Raw genomic sequence first — 15,414 nt, forward strand, 5'->3', positions numbered from 1 at the left:
TAACATTAAAGGCACAGTCTCAGAAACATCCACTAATAGATTGTGTACAACTGCAGTAGATTTAAAATATATAGTTGCCAGACACCAAACACTATGTGTGTGTATATATATATATCCCATCTGCTGTTAATTGGTTGCATAAGATACTTCAACAAGCAGAATAGTGTTTTGAAAGTACCACACAGTTACAGTGTTACACTTTCTTGGGAAACTGACCTACAAACAGTTTACTTTCAGCAATAAATTAAAGTATTTTACTTTAAAAAAAAAGACACATATCACCATTAAACAACTGTATTCTTTATTCTTTCATTAAATTCGAGTCAGAGAAAATGTAGAAAATGGTCATGTAGGACTAAATTACATTATTATATGTGGACCTTGGGGGAAAAAAATGTGTGATATGACCCTCTGAAAGGAAACCCAGCCATGGGAAGCTGTGGGACACATCTGCTGTAACTCATATGAATGTAACAGGACAGATGAATTCACAGACTGTTTTTGTGTGTCACTGCCTTTCAGATGAGTTTCACTTCAGGAGAGGCAGACAGCATTTCTGAATCTTCAGGTTATGCAAAAGCAACTTTTACTTTTTCTCTCGATTTCATCTGTCTCTCCCTCCCTCTTTGTTTCTTTCTCTTTGCACCAGACATGACTTTAAAGTCAGTGTTTTTTTTCCTGATAGTAGTCTCTGTTTAATATCTTTCCAGGCTTACCTGTAATATATGAAAATGAATATATTAGGGTGATATCACAAGCTGAGAGGATGCATTTGCTTCGATTTGAAAGGAACACTGTTATAGTCATATTTTGTTTTGTTTATTTTGATTCACTATGACTGTGAACAGTTGGAGAAAGGAGGACATCATGAATGTATTTACAGGTGAGACTGCTGTCACACTTTTTACTCTGGTGAATCTCAGAGTATGATTACCTCCTTAATCTTGGTCTTTCTACTGAGTTTTTTTTTTTTTTTTTTTTTTTTTTTTTCACACTAAGTAACAAATACATTTTACATACAAAAATAATACATGGGCAAGGGCAAGACAAAAAAAACTACCACACAGAGTGATGTATGCAAAGCCGCTGGGCAAAAACAGTGGATTTCAGAGTGTTATTCCTCCCAAGCCAAACATTTGCTTCTACTTCTAGAAGTGACCGCTTGATTGTGGGCAAAAACATCTGCACCTGTGGCCATTTTTATGAAGCATCAAAAGTCTGATATCTCTTGCATTTATACCAATCCCTGTTTCAAAAAAGCTCCATTTTAGCCCTGTGGCAGCATGAATCCATGAATTCTTATGTGCAAATACAGCACCGCTCTCTCCAGATGCTATTTTTAAAGTTTTAATAGATTTTTATGAATAAATTATTACTAGTATTACCAGATTAGTAAATCCATCCATCCAGTCATCAAAATATAAACAGTCATTCTTAAAGCTCAGGAAAAACATCAATGGAAGTTTGTTTCCGTCGCGGAATAAAAAAAATGTAAAAGATAACTGCGACTTTTTATCTCACAATTCTGACTTTTTTCTCAAAACTGGGGGATATAAACTCACACTTGCAAGAAATAAAGTCAGAATTGTAAGATATTAAATAGCAATTCTGACTTTTTTCTCGCAATTGTGAGTTTAAATCTCGCAATTTGCTTTTTCCCCCTCAGAATTTTGAGATATAAACTCATAATTGTAAGTTCTGAGGCAGCTCATAATTCTGACTTTATAACTTGTAATACTAACTTTATAACAATTGTGAGATGCAAACTCGCAATTGCGAGACAAAAAATTAGAATTGTGTGATAAAAAGTTGCAATTACCTTTTTAAAACAAATCAGATTTGTGTGCCAACACATGAATTTCTGGATCTCAAAGAAAATCCAAACAGCTTATGTTTCCAAATTCTGATAAATCTTTAGCAAGCTGCTGTTTGATAGAACAGACTCTGTTAGGGCTAATTCCAGTTTGCTCAATGCTAATTAGTGGACATTCAGCACTTTAATCGATATTAGAGTGAATACAGACGGTATTGAACAAACTGCAATGTCAATAGGCTACTAAAGATGACTCTGACTATATCTTAAAAATAGGCAGGGCACACAGCAATATGCACTATACATACATTTTAATGTTAACAGTGAAAAAATGACCCTGTTTTCATAGATAATCATGGTTTAGAAGTGGTTGACATCACCATGTGATGAATTTGTCATAATTTACTCACTCCCATATCGTTCCAACTTTCTCTGCACCATTTTACAGGTTTTATTATACCAAGAACATATAATTGAACATATAATACCAAGATCATAATAACTTGAGGCAGTGCATCCCTCATTCATTAATGTTGTTCATATGCATTCATGCTGTGCATTCATATGGGCTAAAGTATTTCACTCAGTTTAGTCGGACGTTGTCTAACCATTAGAATGAGGAGAACATTTTAAATTTGAATCTGAACTGATTAATATGTTGCATTCATACATTTCTGAATATTTACAACAGTCTAGAAGAGGAGCCAAACCCTTGGCCTTTTATGAGCCTCGTTATACTGTGATAAATTAAAGACCTGCAACTTAATGTCCCTTAAAATGAAGACGCTTTGTGGGGCTGACTGCTGGTATTATTCTAGCTGACAGTGCATTGGTCATTTAACAGACTGCGCTTTTGCCGTTTCGCGTCTGTGTGCAGCTCTTGCCAGTTGCCAATTCATCAGTCGAATATTTGCATATGCAGAGCAAGCAAGCAAGACAATCTGTCCCAGACCATTTTATAGTTGTAACATTAATGGTGAAATGCACACGCTAATGAAACAGCATTGAATTTAATTTTAATAGCTTAAGAAAGAAGTCAAGACAAGTTTTTGCACTTTGTGGCGTCAAGGGGCAGTGGTCAGCACATTTATGTCTAATACATTTCTGTCATTAGAGGCCAAACAGTGAAGTTGCATAGTCCCAATTGATTTAAACCGACGTTTCTTTTTTTTTTTCTGCCTGGGAAACCCAGTGGGAGTCTATGGTACAACATAGATTGTATGGTCAGACGGTGTGATTAGTAAAGTCTAAAGTTTGGCACATTGATTGAACCTTTCATTCTAGAAGCGTTATTTTTTTCATGCAGAGTTCAGCAAAGTTAGACATTTATATAACCGTTTATGTTCTGGCCCAGTGTGTGTGTGTGTGTGTGCACTCTTTGAAACTCAAGTGAATGCACTTTCATTTTCTCTATAAAGCACCCATAGTATGTAGGCTGACAAACCATTGATATAACCATTTTTTTCCCATTGCTGCTCACCTTAATGGACCCGTATTCCAGTCCATGGACGAATCAACCACCATTTTTGCTGTCTTCTGTCTGTGACATTTATCTACACTCTGTAATGGTCCATCAAACATCCCAATTCACCAAAGAACATTTCCAAGCAGCAATCACCCTGGATACATAAATGACACACAATGGATAGAGAGATACACAATGGATCAATGGACAGCAACCCCACTTTGCTGACAAATGGACATTCAGGAAGCTGTTAGACAGCTGGAAAATCACTGGAAATTGAGTGAGAAAGAATCCCGACAAGCAATGTGCCATTTACTGGAGTTTCATAACTGCATGGATACATATGTGCCTGTCAGAACAAAACGACATATACAGTGTGAGCCAAACATCTGAGACCACATTCTGGATTTTTTAATTTACTGTATACCCGGAAGTCATAAAAAAAGCTAAACTAAGTTGTAAATATAAATTAATTTAACCTTTTTTACCATATTTTTATGTTATTCTACACAGCTTATTGCTTTTATAGGAAATGAGGCAACAGCAATTTGATACAAAAAAAATAGTACATGATATTCTGAATAAACTGTTCTTCCACCAATTAAATATTTCATTGGCACATTAAAGATGCTATATTATTCCCTTTTACAAAGTCTTCATGTTGTTTTTGGTGTCTACTAGAGTAGGATTTCATGCTTGAATGTTCAAAAAAACATTATTTTTCACATATTTGACATTGCTGCAGCACCTCTCTTCCCAGTCTGTCAGTAACACTCTGGGATGCGTTTCCCAAAAGCATCATTAGCTAACTAACATTGCAAGTTCAATCGTTACTAACATAGTTCAACGATTTGGTGTTTCCCGAAACCATTGTTCAAACGAACGTTCGCAAATTGCATTACAAACTTGTGTGGTTAGAACGAAAGCTCTCGAGCTGTGGTTAGAAGCATAGTTTCTTGTTTTATGACATGTGGACTTAAAGGTGCCATCAAACGTTTTTTTACAAGATGTAATATAACTCTAAGGTGTCCCCTGAATGTGTCTGTGAAGTTGCAGCTCAAAATACCAAATAGATTTTTTTTTATTAATTTTTTTAATTGCCTATTTTGAGGCATAATTAGAAATGCAACGATTCAGGCTGCGGCCCCTTTAAATTGCGCGCTCTCCGCCCCCTCCCGAGCTCTTGACTCTATCATTGCATAAACAAAGTTCACACAGCTAATATAACCCTCAAAATGGATCTTTACAAAGTGTTTGTCATGCAGTATGTCTAATCGCGTAAGTACAGTGTTTATTTGGATGTTTACATTTGATTCTGAATGAGTTTGATAGTGCTCCATGGCTAACGGCTAATGCTACACTGTTGGAGAGATTTATAAAGAATGAAGTTGTGTTTATGAATTATACAGACTGCAAGTGTTTAAAAATTATAATAGCGACGGCTCTTGTCTCCGTGAATACAGTAAGAAACGATGGTAACTTTAACCACATTTAACAGTACATTAGCAACATGCTAACGAAACATTTAGAAAGACAATTTACAAATATCACTAAAAATATCATGATATCATGGATCATGTCAGTTATTATTGCTCCATCTGCCATTTTTCGCTATTGTCCTTGCTTGCTTACCTAGTCTGATGATTCAGCTGTGCACAGATCCAGACGTTAATACTGGCTGCCCTTGTCTAATGCCTTGAACATGAGCTGGCATATGCAAATATTGGGGGGCGTACATATTAATGATCCCGACTGTTACATAACAGTCGGTGTTATGTTGAGATTCACCTGTTCTTCGGAGGTCTTTTAAACAAATGAGATTTATATAAGAAGGAGGAAACAATGGAGTTTGAGACTCACTCTATGTCATTTCCATGTACTGAACTCTTGTTATTCAACTATGCCAAGGTAAATTCAATTTTCAATTCGATGGCACCTTTAATAAATCGTCATCTTGAGCAAAATAAGCAAGCTGACATTAAGTACAATGTATATCTTTTATTTCAAATACATACAACTGTCATTTACATATTTTAGTTTGTCAAGAGATTTTAATCAACATTTTTGAAGAGTGTGCATGTGCGTACGTGCTCTAGTACGTAAGAATGAGCCTATGATTGAATCTGGAAATAAAGCAAAATAACGAGAAACGAAAAGTAATCCTCAGATGCCATGTTTATAGCAAAAATCTAGCATTAATTCAATCTCAAATGGACTCATTTAAATAAGTTATTACTCCATCATTTGCATGACATCATTAACCAATATGGCTGAACGACAGGTTTGCGACAATACAGTTTCGAGAAACTACAGTTTCGTGACTAGCTAACTGATTTGCTCAATGATGCATCGTACTGTGGTAGTGAAGCAGCGAGTTTCGTCTTTGTACGGGAAACGCACCCCTGTTTAGTTCCTGTCTCTATGAAGCTCCTTCTTCCAAAAAGCGCAGTGTACTCTGATTGGCTGGACCAATGTGTTGTGATTGGTCAACCACTTCGAGCATGTTTCAGAAATGTCATGTTATTCTACACAGCTTATTGCTTTTATAGGAAATGAGGCAACAGCAATTTGATACAAAAAAAAGTACATAATATTCTGAATAAACTGTTCTTCCACCAATTAAATATTTCATTGGCGCATTAAAGATGCTATATTATTCCCTTTCACAAAGTCTTCATGTTGTTTTTGGTGTCTACTAGAGTAGGATTTCATGCTTGAATGTTCAAAAAACATTATTTTTCACATATTTGACATTGCTGCAGCACCTCTCTTCCCAGTCTGTCAGTAACACTCTTGGATGCGTTTCCCAAAAGCATCATTAGCTAACTAACAGTGTACTCTGATTGGCTGGACCAATGTGTTGTGATTGGTCAACCACTTCGAGCATGTTTCAGAAATGTGACATCACTGACCATAACAGTGAGATTCAACACACTACTATCACATCTCAAACAGGTCTCACGCCCCTTTTTTTGCGTATCCTTTAGGCGGGAATTATTTAAATGAGGAATTTTGTGATGGAAGACTACAATCGAGGCATTTCAGGGATTTCAGAAACAGTGCTTTGTAACTTTGCAGACCTTTTTCTTGCTTAAACAGCAACATTACACACTAAAGAAAGTAAAAAAAAAAAAAAAAAAAGCCTGAACCAGCTAATCAAGGTCTAATTAGGCATACTAGAAATTTTTAGGCCGGTGTGTTGAGGCAAGTTGGAGCTAAACTCTGCAGGACAGTGGCCCTCCAGGACCGAGTATGGACACCCCTGGTCTATGAGTTACCATAAGTAAAATCTGACTAGTGTGGAAAGCTCATCCAATATGATTTTTATGCCATACATTTCTTAAACTGATACACATTTTCAGTACCACAAGTGAATACATACAGCAGCTCTTTTGATCAATTGTTTTGTGTGAGATTTATGAATCATGTCTAAATTCATTTCTCATCTGAAATCCCACATGCTGAAATCTTGCTTTCTGTGGAGAAAATTGTACTGTTATTTCCCTGCAAGGCACTAAAATATTTGTCTGCAACAATTTGTGTTGATGCTTCAACAAATCACATACTGAGTTTTGAGAAACGAGCGGGGTTAAATAAAGGTTCCACTCCTTTAAGCCGTCTAAACGCATTCTGTCTGGTAATCTAAACAAAGAACAAGACCATTGATTTAAAAACAAAACCTTGTTGTTGCCTGTAAACGGGTAATCCTCACTTTTTCCCTTCTGTATGCCTGTGTGAGGTAAAAAAAAAAAAAAAAAGTCTCTGGCTTCTCTGGGTGTCTTAGCTGTGGTCTGTAATGGCCAGTCTGGCAGGGTGGCAAATGGCTCCCTGACTCTTGAAATATTCACCAAATCCCCAATTAGAGCTTTGTGTCACCTCTCCCATTTGTCAGTGCCTCATTTGGCTGGGGTTTCGCTCTCTCTAGCAGGAGATGTGCCACTTTCGATGACTAATTAATCAAATCTTGGCACTTTTTCAGGCGGAGAGGAAAAGTAATCTTCTGTCTATAGGGAATGTGTGTAAAATGTTTATTCCATACGCTAGTTTAATCTATCATTTACAGGTGATTCACAAAAGGATGAGGCTGACCATACGCTGCTTTCTCAGGGGGCCCATTAAGGACCAAAACAAAGAGGTTGCTTCATATATTTATTCATTTATTTCTTTTAGATTTATCAGCAATACTAGAATATGCTATGCTAGAAATGTCTATGTTCCAAAGAAGCATATTTTAGCACACACTCTAAATAGATAGATTTGTATTTAACTATTCTATTCATACAGAACATTTTTAATGTAAACACTGTAATACTAGTAAGTCAAGCTCTTTTTTCCAGCATTTGTAGAGGTCCAGCATTTTAAACAGGTTCAGTTCAGAACTTCACAAGCATTCTGAAATTGTGTGGAAGTTTCCTCTGTGATGCTCTATCAAATATTCACTTCAACCATGACATGTCCTACATTGACTTGTGCGAGTTCCACCTAGTAGACAAACTGAGCAAATTGGAAAAGCATATATCCCAGAGCTGCAGGTTATTATTTATAACGCTCTTTGATCATGACAAGGTGCTGGGATTGTGAATATTGAATAAGGCACGTGGGACTCAATCAGATGTCACAGAATTATTGCATCTAAAATGAAAATACTGTTATTAATTACTCACCCTCATGTCGTTTTAAACCCATAAGACTTTCGTTCATCTTCAGAACACAAATGAAGATATTTTTTATGAAATCTGAGCAATTTCTGTCCCTCCATTGACAGCTACATAATTACCGCTTTGATGCTTCAAAAAGTTCATAAAGAGATTGTAAAACTAATCCATATGAATTGAGCAGTTTAGTCCAAATTTTCTGAAGAAACTCAGCCGCTTTATATGATGAACAGATTTAATTTAGGCTTTTATTCACATATAAACATTCATCAACTCAGACATCAGTTGTGGTAAACAGAAGCTCAAGCATGTTTGCTTGATGTGCGAGAACCAATGAGGTTAATTCTCGTGTTACTCATCATGTTTGAGCTTCCACAATTACCAGTGAGGCTCATTCTCGCGTTACACAAGACATTTGATCTTCTGCAAGAACCAATGAGGTTTGTTCTCATGTGTCATTCCGGTTCAGTTGAGCATCAGTGGCATTATGTTGGCTGATCAATGTTTATATGTGAATAAAAGTCTAAATTCAATATGTTCATCATATAAAGCGATTGAGTCTCTTTTTATATAGATAGATAGATAGATAGATTTATAAGAAGATAATGCAGCCAGTATTCATGCTATATGATGTGATATTTACAACTGTAGGACTTTAAAACAAAATAGCAAGCAGTAAAACAAGCAGATCAACTGACTGCTCATTTAAAATGTAAAAAAATTATTTTATAATACTTTTTATATTTTAGCCATGTGTCTGTCTGCACCTCTTTCCTTTCACTGCCACATTAGCGAAAGCGGTGGTCAGATTTATTGCTGAGAAAATGCATTAGAAAATAGTCAATTAATGAGCACTATATGCCCTGTTTATGCTGCAGATTTTGCCCGCTGCTTACTAAATGACTGGCACTGCAGCAGGGAGAGTTTAAAACTATAGATCTGAACTTACCATCTCAGCATTTAAGGAGCAGTTCTTATTTTTGTGGAAATCTTCATAAATCTCTTTTCCATACAGGGAAAAATAATAGTGGCATAATTTCATTTTTGGGTGAAATACATTGCTGTGGCTGAAAGTAAAAGCATTCAAAGTGACTAACATCAAAGTCCCTTTAAGACAAGTCATTTCACTCGGCGGCCATCTTTGAAACGCCTCTCGGGCATCCTGGGCATCATGCAGCTCCTATCTCTTTGAATGGGGAAACATCAAATTCTCCAAAACTGTTCGCCAACCTTATGATTAAATTTCATATTTGAAATCACCAATGAAATCTAACAACAACCGGCTCATAAATTTAGTTTCTAAACGCTCGAATCATGACAAAAAAAACCTGTATTTTTCAGGCTGGATCAAGCTAATGCGCATGCGCACACCTAAATGCGCGTCTCTTCGGAGGCGCGCGTCTGACTGTTTCTATAGAAACCGGTGATTCTAACGGCCGCTGAAGTGACGCGATGACTTTACCAGTCGGCGATTGGCTCTTATTTAGTAGGCGGGACTTATTCCGCCATATTGAGCGTTACACTTTCTCCCATTCAAAACAATACGAGTGACGTGTCTTGTGTTATTCTATAGTCTTTGCTAACATTCACACATCTCATTGGCAAGTAATCTTTCTGACCTTATTAAACTCGCTCATCAAGTTTAGAGAACTAAACAGAGCTGCATTAGTCTTGTTTAGATTTGACATTCTAAGATTGATAGTTTGAGAAACCAGCGGAATGTTTTTCATCTCAGCAAAATTGCCATGTTGTAGCAATTCTTGTCAGAAGCATAAAGCAAAATGCATTTCCTTTGTGGCAGAGAGATTCAATAATAATTACCAGCACAGAAACACGGGTAAAAATGCATCACTTATTGTTTGAAGTGAAGGGACGCATGGTCAGTCAGAAGAGAAAAATGCAGTTACATTTATTGTAGAGCTTTTGGAAGCTCACCGCCAAATGCCAACATTTTCACACAGCAGTCATCAGCAGACAATTAAAAGCTTTTCATAAAACCAGTGTGAAAGAATTAAAGCCATTCAATAGTGATAGAAATTTATGAGACATATATAAGTGTGTGTTTTATTATTATGTGTAAAGACTGACTAAAACCAAAATGAGTAACTAAATGATAAATTGCAGATATAACAATATACAAAGCAAAAATTGTTACCAAAACCTGTGAATGCAGCATATAAAACAACTTCCATTTACTATATCAAAGCTATATCCAAAGCAAATTCTGCTATTAAATGTGAGTTTTCATACCGTGAAGCTGAATATGTTTCATCCGTGCTTTATACATTTCTAATCAGGTACGAATTTATACGAGCCTGTTTTTGAACACAGATGAAGAAACAAGGAGATGGTTGAAAATATGACTGCTGGATGCTGGCTGCAAGGTTCTGGACAGAATGGTGCAGAAAATAATTAAGCCTTTTTCAGCTAGACTGCTTCAGAAAATGCTTGGCAGATTTCAATATGGGGCCCTGCAGGAGAAATATGGAAATGAATCCAAAGAGGAAGGAAGCTGGGAATTTAAATCAGCCTGCGATGATCTGGGATACATACATCATTGAGGGAAGAAAACATGCTACGACCAAGAAATGATGTCTCAAACAATATGTGCCAAGAGCCTTTTTTCATCACACAACCCAGACTGTTGAACCTTAGTGAGATGGAAATTATTCACAAAAAAACAAACAAACAAAAAAACATCCATACTTTTTTTCTTTAGGTGACAAATGGTACAACATTAAAGGAATAGTTCTGAGAAAAAATTAAAATACTGTCATTGTTCATTCACCTGCATGTCGTTCCAAACACAAAATCCTTCAGAAAGGATGCGAAAGCATCATAAAAAAAGTCATCCATAAGACCTGTGTGCTATATTTCAACTTCGCTGTTAACCACTATGACCAGATCACAAGATCCAGATGAGTTGATTTTTGTGAATGAATCATTTTTGTGAACAGAATCAACAGTTTAATTCAAAAGAAATGACTCATAAGAACAATTCATTCACATTGCAGTGCACCAAGGAGAGCTACGTCGAATTTCATCTTTCTTTTGACAAAAAGCAATCAAACGACTTCAGAAGACTTGTATGGAGCACTTCTATAATAGTTTAAAAGCTCTGGTCACTATTAATTGTACTTGCAGGTAAAATAAATGATCAGTGAATTAAAAAAAAATTCCTTTTAATTTCAACTGAGAGAAAGAGAAAGCCATATGGGTTAGAAAACTGCACAATGTTCATTTTTGGGTGAAATATTTATTTATGTGCTTTCATGAAATCTGACCGCCATGATCCTCGGTCTTCTCCATGTTTTCCCTCTTTTGCCCTTGATGTTTCTTTCACCCCATGTTGTGATTCTCCTACTCTGGATGGGAAATGTACAACATCAAAAAGGTTTGACACTTGACAGATCTCCTCATTTCATTCTTCAATGAGTTTGTGTCATTTCTCCATGCTGAGGCACTTCTGACAGACAGACAGTCTCTTGGCATCAAACTCACAGCACCAACATCTCAGCCTCGAGCAGAGAAGATAGCTCTTATGAGGAGGCATTACTAATTACTAAAATACTTTGACTAATACACACTAAAGAGATTAGCTGACCAAAGAGAATCATGGGATTGCTACATATTTAGACACAACACTGGATACATAAATATTGGAGATGTACTGCTGCAGCTAATCATAAATTTAACTTTCAGTAAAACACAATTATCAGAACATTATGTATTTCCTGCACTTTTGTAGTATTATAAAACGTAAAATTCCGGCCCTTGATTCTGATTGGTTGAGCTGCGCTCGAAGCCGTTGTAAAATTCCCGAAAACATACAGCTGACCGCATTACACAAGTATCGTTACGTCACTGAGTGTGTATGTTGCTGCGTCTGTCTTAGCAACCACTCTGTGCAACGTAAACATATGTTTGTTCTCTGTTGATTTTGTTCATTGATGCTTACTGCATTATGTAGAAGAGTATTGTGAGAGAGATATCGAGTGACCGAGTGTATTACCTGCATTCAGATTTAGCATTTTCCTTCAGGTCAGTCCTATGATCATAATAAAAAAATCCGTTTGAATATCCTGACCTTTTGAATAATGGATTTTCCCATGCCCTGCTGACACTGCCAGCGCTAGTCAAAGCATTTGCCATTTGCGTCTTGTTCCATGTTCACAACAAGTTTCAATTTAAAAGTCTTTGAGACTGAGTGACCCGCTCATAAAAACAGTCTTTGCCGCCATCTAATGGCATAATAAATGTAACGTCTGTTGTTGTTCACAGTCAGGGACTATTTTTTCCAGCGGAAGGAACGCTTTTAATGATTTTACTTCATGAAAGTTGAATTGATACATATTTTTTGGCTTTAATAAATTTGTATTGTGTGGTAACCGTTTTATAAAAGCAATAAGCTCAGTGAAGCCGTGGTTTACAGTGAATTTATAACAGCTAAGAGGGTTTTAGGCTCCATGTCGTGCCTAACAAAGCCCCTTAGCTGTTATAAATTCACTGTAAACCACAGCTTCTTGGGGCTTATTGCTTTATTCTACCCTAAAGTCCACATTTAGTAGGCCTACTAGTCAAGGTTGGTAACTGCGGAAGCTTGTTTCCATAACGGAATAATAAAAAAAAAATAATAAAAATGTTAAAAAGGTAAGTGACCTTTTTATCTCACAATTCGGACTTTAGAACTCACAGTTTTGAGTTTGTATGTCACAACTGAGATTGTGAGTATATATCTTGCAATTCTGAGTTTATTTCTTGCAGGTTATAATTTTTAATTTCATGGTGGAAACAAGATTCCATTGGTAGCAGATATTTAAATGAATTAAAAAACAAAAATGCATTTCAATTGACAGCTCAAGCTTATTTACTTTTTTGTTTGTTTTTTAAAGCACATTTTAAAAGGGCAAGAAAACTCATATAGCTCAAAAAGAGAGTTTGTTTACAATCGCAGTAACATCACAGTCCTTCAACAACATATTTATGACCAGCCCTGTACACAGAGAATAACATTTCCTCACAATCTGCATATGCAATGCCGACTTATTGCTTTCTTGCCTTGTTTTCTTGCACTGCAGCATGTTCTATCAGGCTGAATTGATGTTTTGAATTTACTAATGGCAGAATCAATGTCTAACATCTAATGCTGCCTATACATGATTTACATGCATGAAAGAAAAATAACCTTATAACCGCTTATGCTCAGTGTCATTATGTTCACATATCTTTCAAATCACCTACTAGATGACGAGTGATTATTCACAATTGGAAAAAAAATATTGGCACCTCCAAGGGATTTCATCATTAGTATTGATTTATAAAAATCTACTGCTAGACAGCCTGGGTGATAAAATGCTACTTTGTTCAACTACATAAGACAGATAGCAGATGCAGAAGGTCATGCACGCATGCAAAACTGTCAGGGATAAAATTAGAAAAATATCCTCATCAGAGCTTCATTTTTAAATATATGATGTTGATTGCTGCGTAGTTACTAGAAACACATTGCAATGTTGTTAAAAATACCATATATAGCAGTAAAAAATACCTATTATACCAAGCAGTATGGCATTAAATCTGAATTTCATCTTGCTGTCAGACAGAAACTTGACAGAAACACTCAGTACATTCAGAGTACAATATATTGAGATATCAACCTGATGCCTTGAGGGTTTCTGTCCTCATTGCTTTGTCCCTTGTCATTTTAAAAATGGCAGAAAAACATACCTCATACTCTCATCCACCAGATCAAGAAGCTCAGATGGTGTTTAAAGGAATAGTTCACCAAGAAGAGAAAATTATGTCATTATTAATTATCAACAAGGCTTGACATTAACTTTTTTGCTCACCAGCCACTGTGGCTAGTGATTTTCCAAAGTTACTAGTCACTCAGCATTTTCACTGGCTACAATTTTGACATCGATACTATGGGGAAAAACTACCATACAGATATTTTTTAATATTATCTCATAATTTGGCAGCAGGTATATTAGGCTGCTGTCACTTTAAGACCTGCTGCACAGATCCAATATACTGTTACACATGCTTTTTTTCTCAACTGTTTATGTTCACTTAAAACATAACTGACTGTGTTTACGTGAATACTCGCCAAGACCAGCATTTTGATATTTGATTTTGTGTGTGTGTATTTTACTGTTTAAGTGCAATAAGCAGTAAAAAAGAACTCAATTTAGTACTGAGAGGCGGAGCTCGCTTCAGTACGTGCTTGGCAAAAGTGCACAAAGGGGGGAGCTTGCGAGCACACTTCTGAAAAATAAAATGACACCTCCAGTCTCATGAACTTCATGATCACATGCCCCTGGCAGCCATTTTAAGTCCACAAGACTGTAAGTGTATGAAGTGTGCCATTTGGGACAGAGCCTGTCAGTTTACACGATGATATAAAGCAATTCATTGAAACGAACCATCTGAAAGAACTGGTTCATGGAAATGAATCACTTCTCATCACTACTGTGCATTCGTGGTGGGGATTTTTCCATTGACTGCAAGTTACATAGTTACAATAGTAGGTCTTTCATTTATTTAACCGGTTCGTTCAAATACACTGATTCATTCAGGAGTGATATAAATGGATGTCTATGTAAGTGAGTCATTGAATAATTCGCTCATCCAATTTGTTCAAAAACACTGATTCATTCAGGGATGCTTTGAGTAGGAAGGGGAAAATCTTTTTTTTTTTTTTACAGCGCTTATCAACACATTTCTTTGGAACTATTTAGTTGGCAATAAAAAAAAAAAAAACTTGAACTAACTTGAAAATTTTGTCTGAAACTTAAGTTACTCAATGTTAACGTATTGTTTATTGAACAGCGACATTGTGCTTATGGCTGAATCACTGCTGTGCTGACATTCAGTAAACAAACAGCAATCTTACTTGTGTGATTAAATTGCATAAATAATACCTCTGAGGTTGACAAAAGATAATAAAATTTTTATCCTCTGTCTCCTCAGCGTCGTAACCTTGTTCAGCTCAGTGCTCTTCACTGGCCACTTTCATTTGTAACAGATCTTGTCAAGACCATTTCGGCAGCTGTGGGGGCATTATGGGAAATGTTCCATCACTTGCTGTGTGTCTGAGAGCAAAAGGTCACTGCAAGAATAGAGATGGCACTTTGGGGACAGGAGGTTATTATGACGAAGCTGTAGAGTTTGAAGGACTTTAAAGTGTGATTCTAAGATTAAAAAAAAAGAAAAAAAAGAAAAAAGACTGATTTACGCCACAGATATAAAAGCAGGGTTGTGCACTATTCAAAAATGAATTCAAATTGTCTTTTAAATTCTTTTATTTGAATTGAGAAAGCAAACAAGCAGTTTTTTTTTAGTTTATTATTCTTTTTTATAGTTTATAATTCTTTGGAGAATTTGATGTTTACCCATTCAAAGAAACAGGAGATGCACTTGCATGCCCGAGAGGCTTTTCAAAGATGGCCGCAGAGTGAAATGACTTGTCTTAAAGGGAC

General features: G+C 36.2%; 1 long non-coding RNA gene across 2 annotated transcripts in view; it reads right to left on the reverse strand.

Annotated features, from left to right (window-relative positions):
- Positions 1–278: 278 nt before the first annotated feature.
- Positions 279–15,414, reverse strand: part of LOC125255915 — a 55,154-nt gene continuing 40,018 nt past the window's right edge. For both annotated transcript variants that reach the window (XR_007182027.1, XR_007182028.1), the window contains 2 exons: positions 3,294–3,432; positions 279–716 (listed from right to left, as the gene is read on the reverse strand). This is a non-coding gene — a long non-coding RNA (uncharacterized LOC125255915). The remainder of the gene's footprint in view (positions 717–3,293; positions 3,433–15,414) is intronic.

The sequence above is a fragment of the Megalobrama amblycephala genome, linkage group LG20, assembly GCF_018812025.1.
Source record: "Megalobrama amblycephala isolate DHTTF-2021 linkage group LG20, ASM1881202v1, whole genome shotgun sequence".
Lineage (NCBI taxonomy): Eukaryota > Metazoa > Chordata > Actinopteri > Cypriniformes > Xenocyprididae > Megalobrama > Megalobrama amblycephala.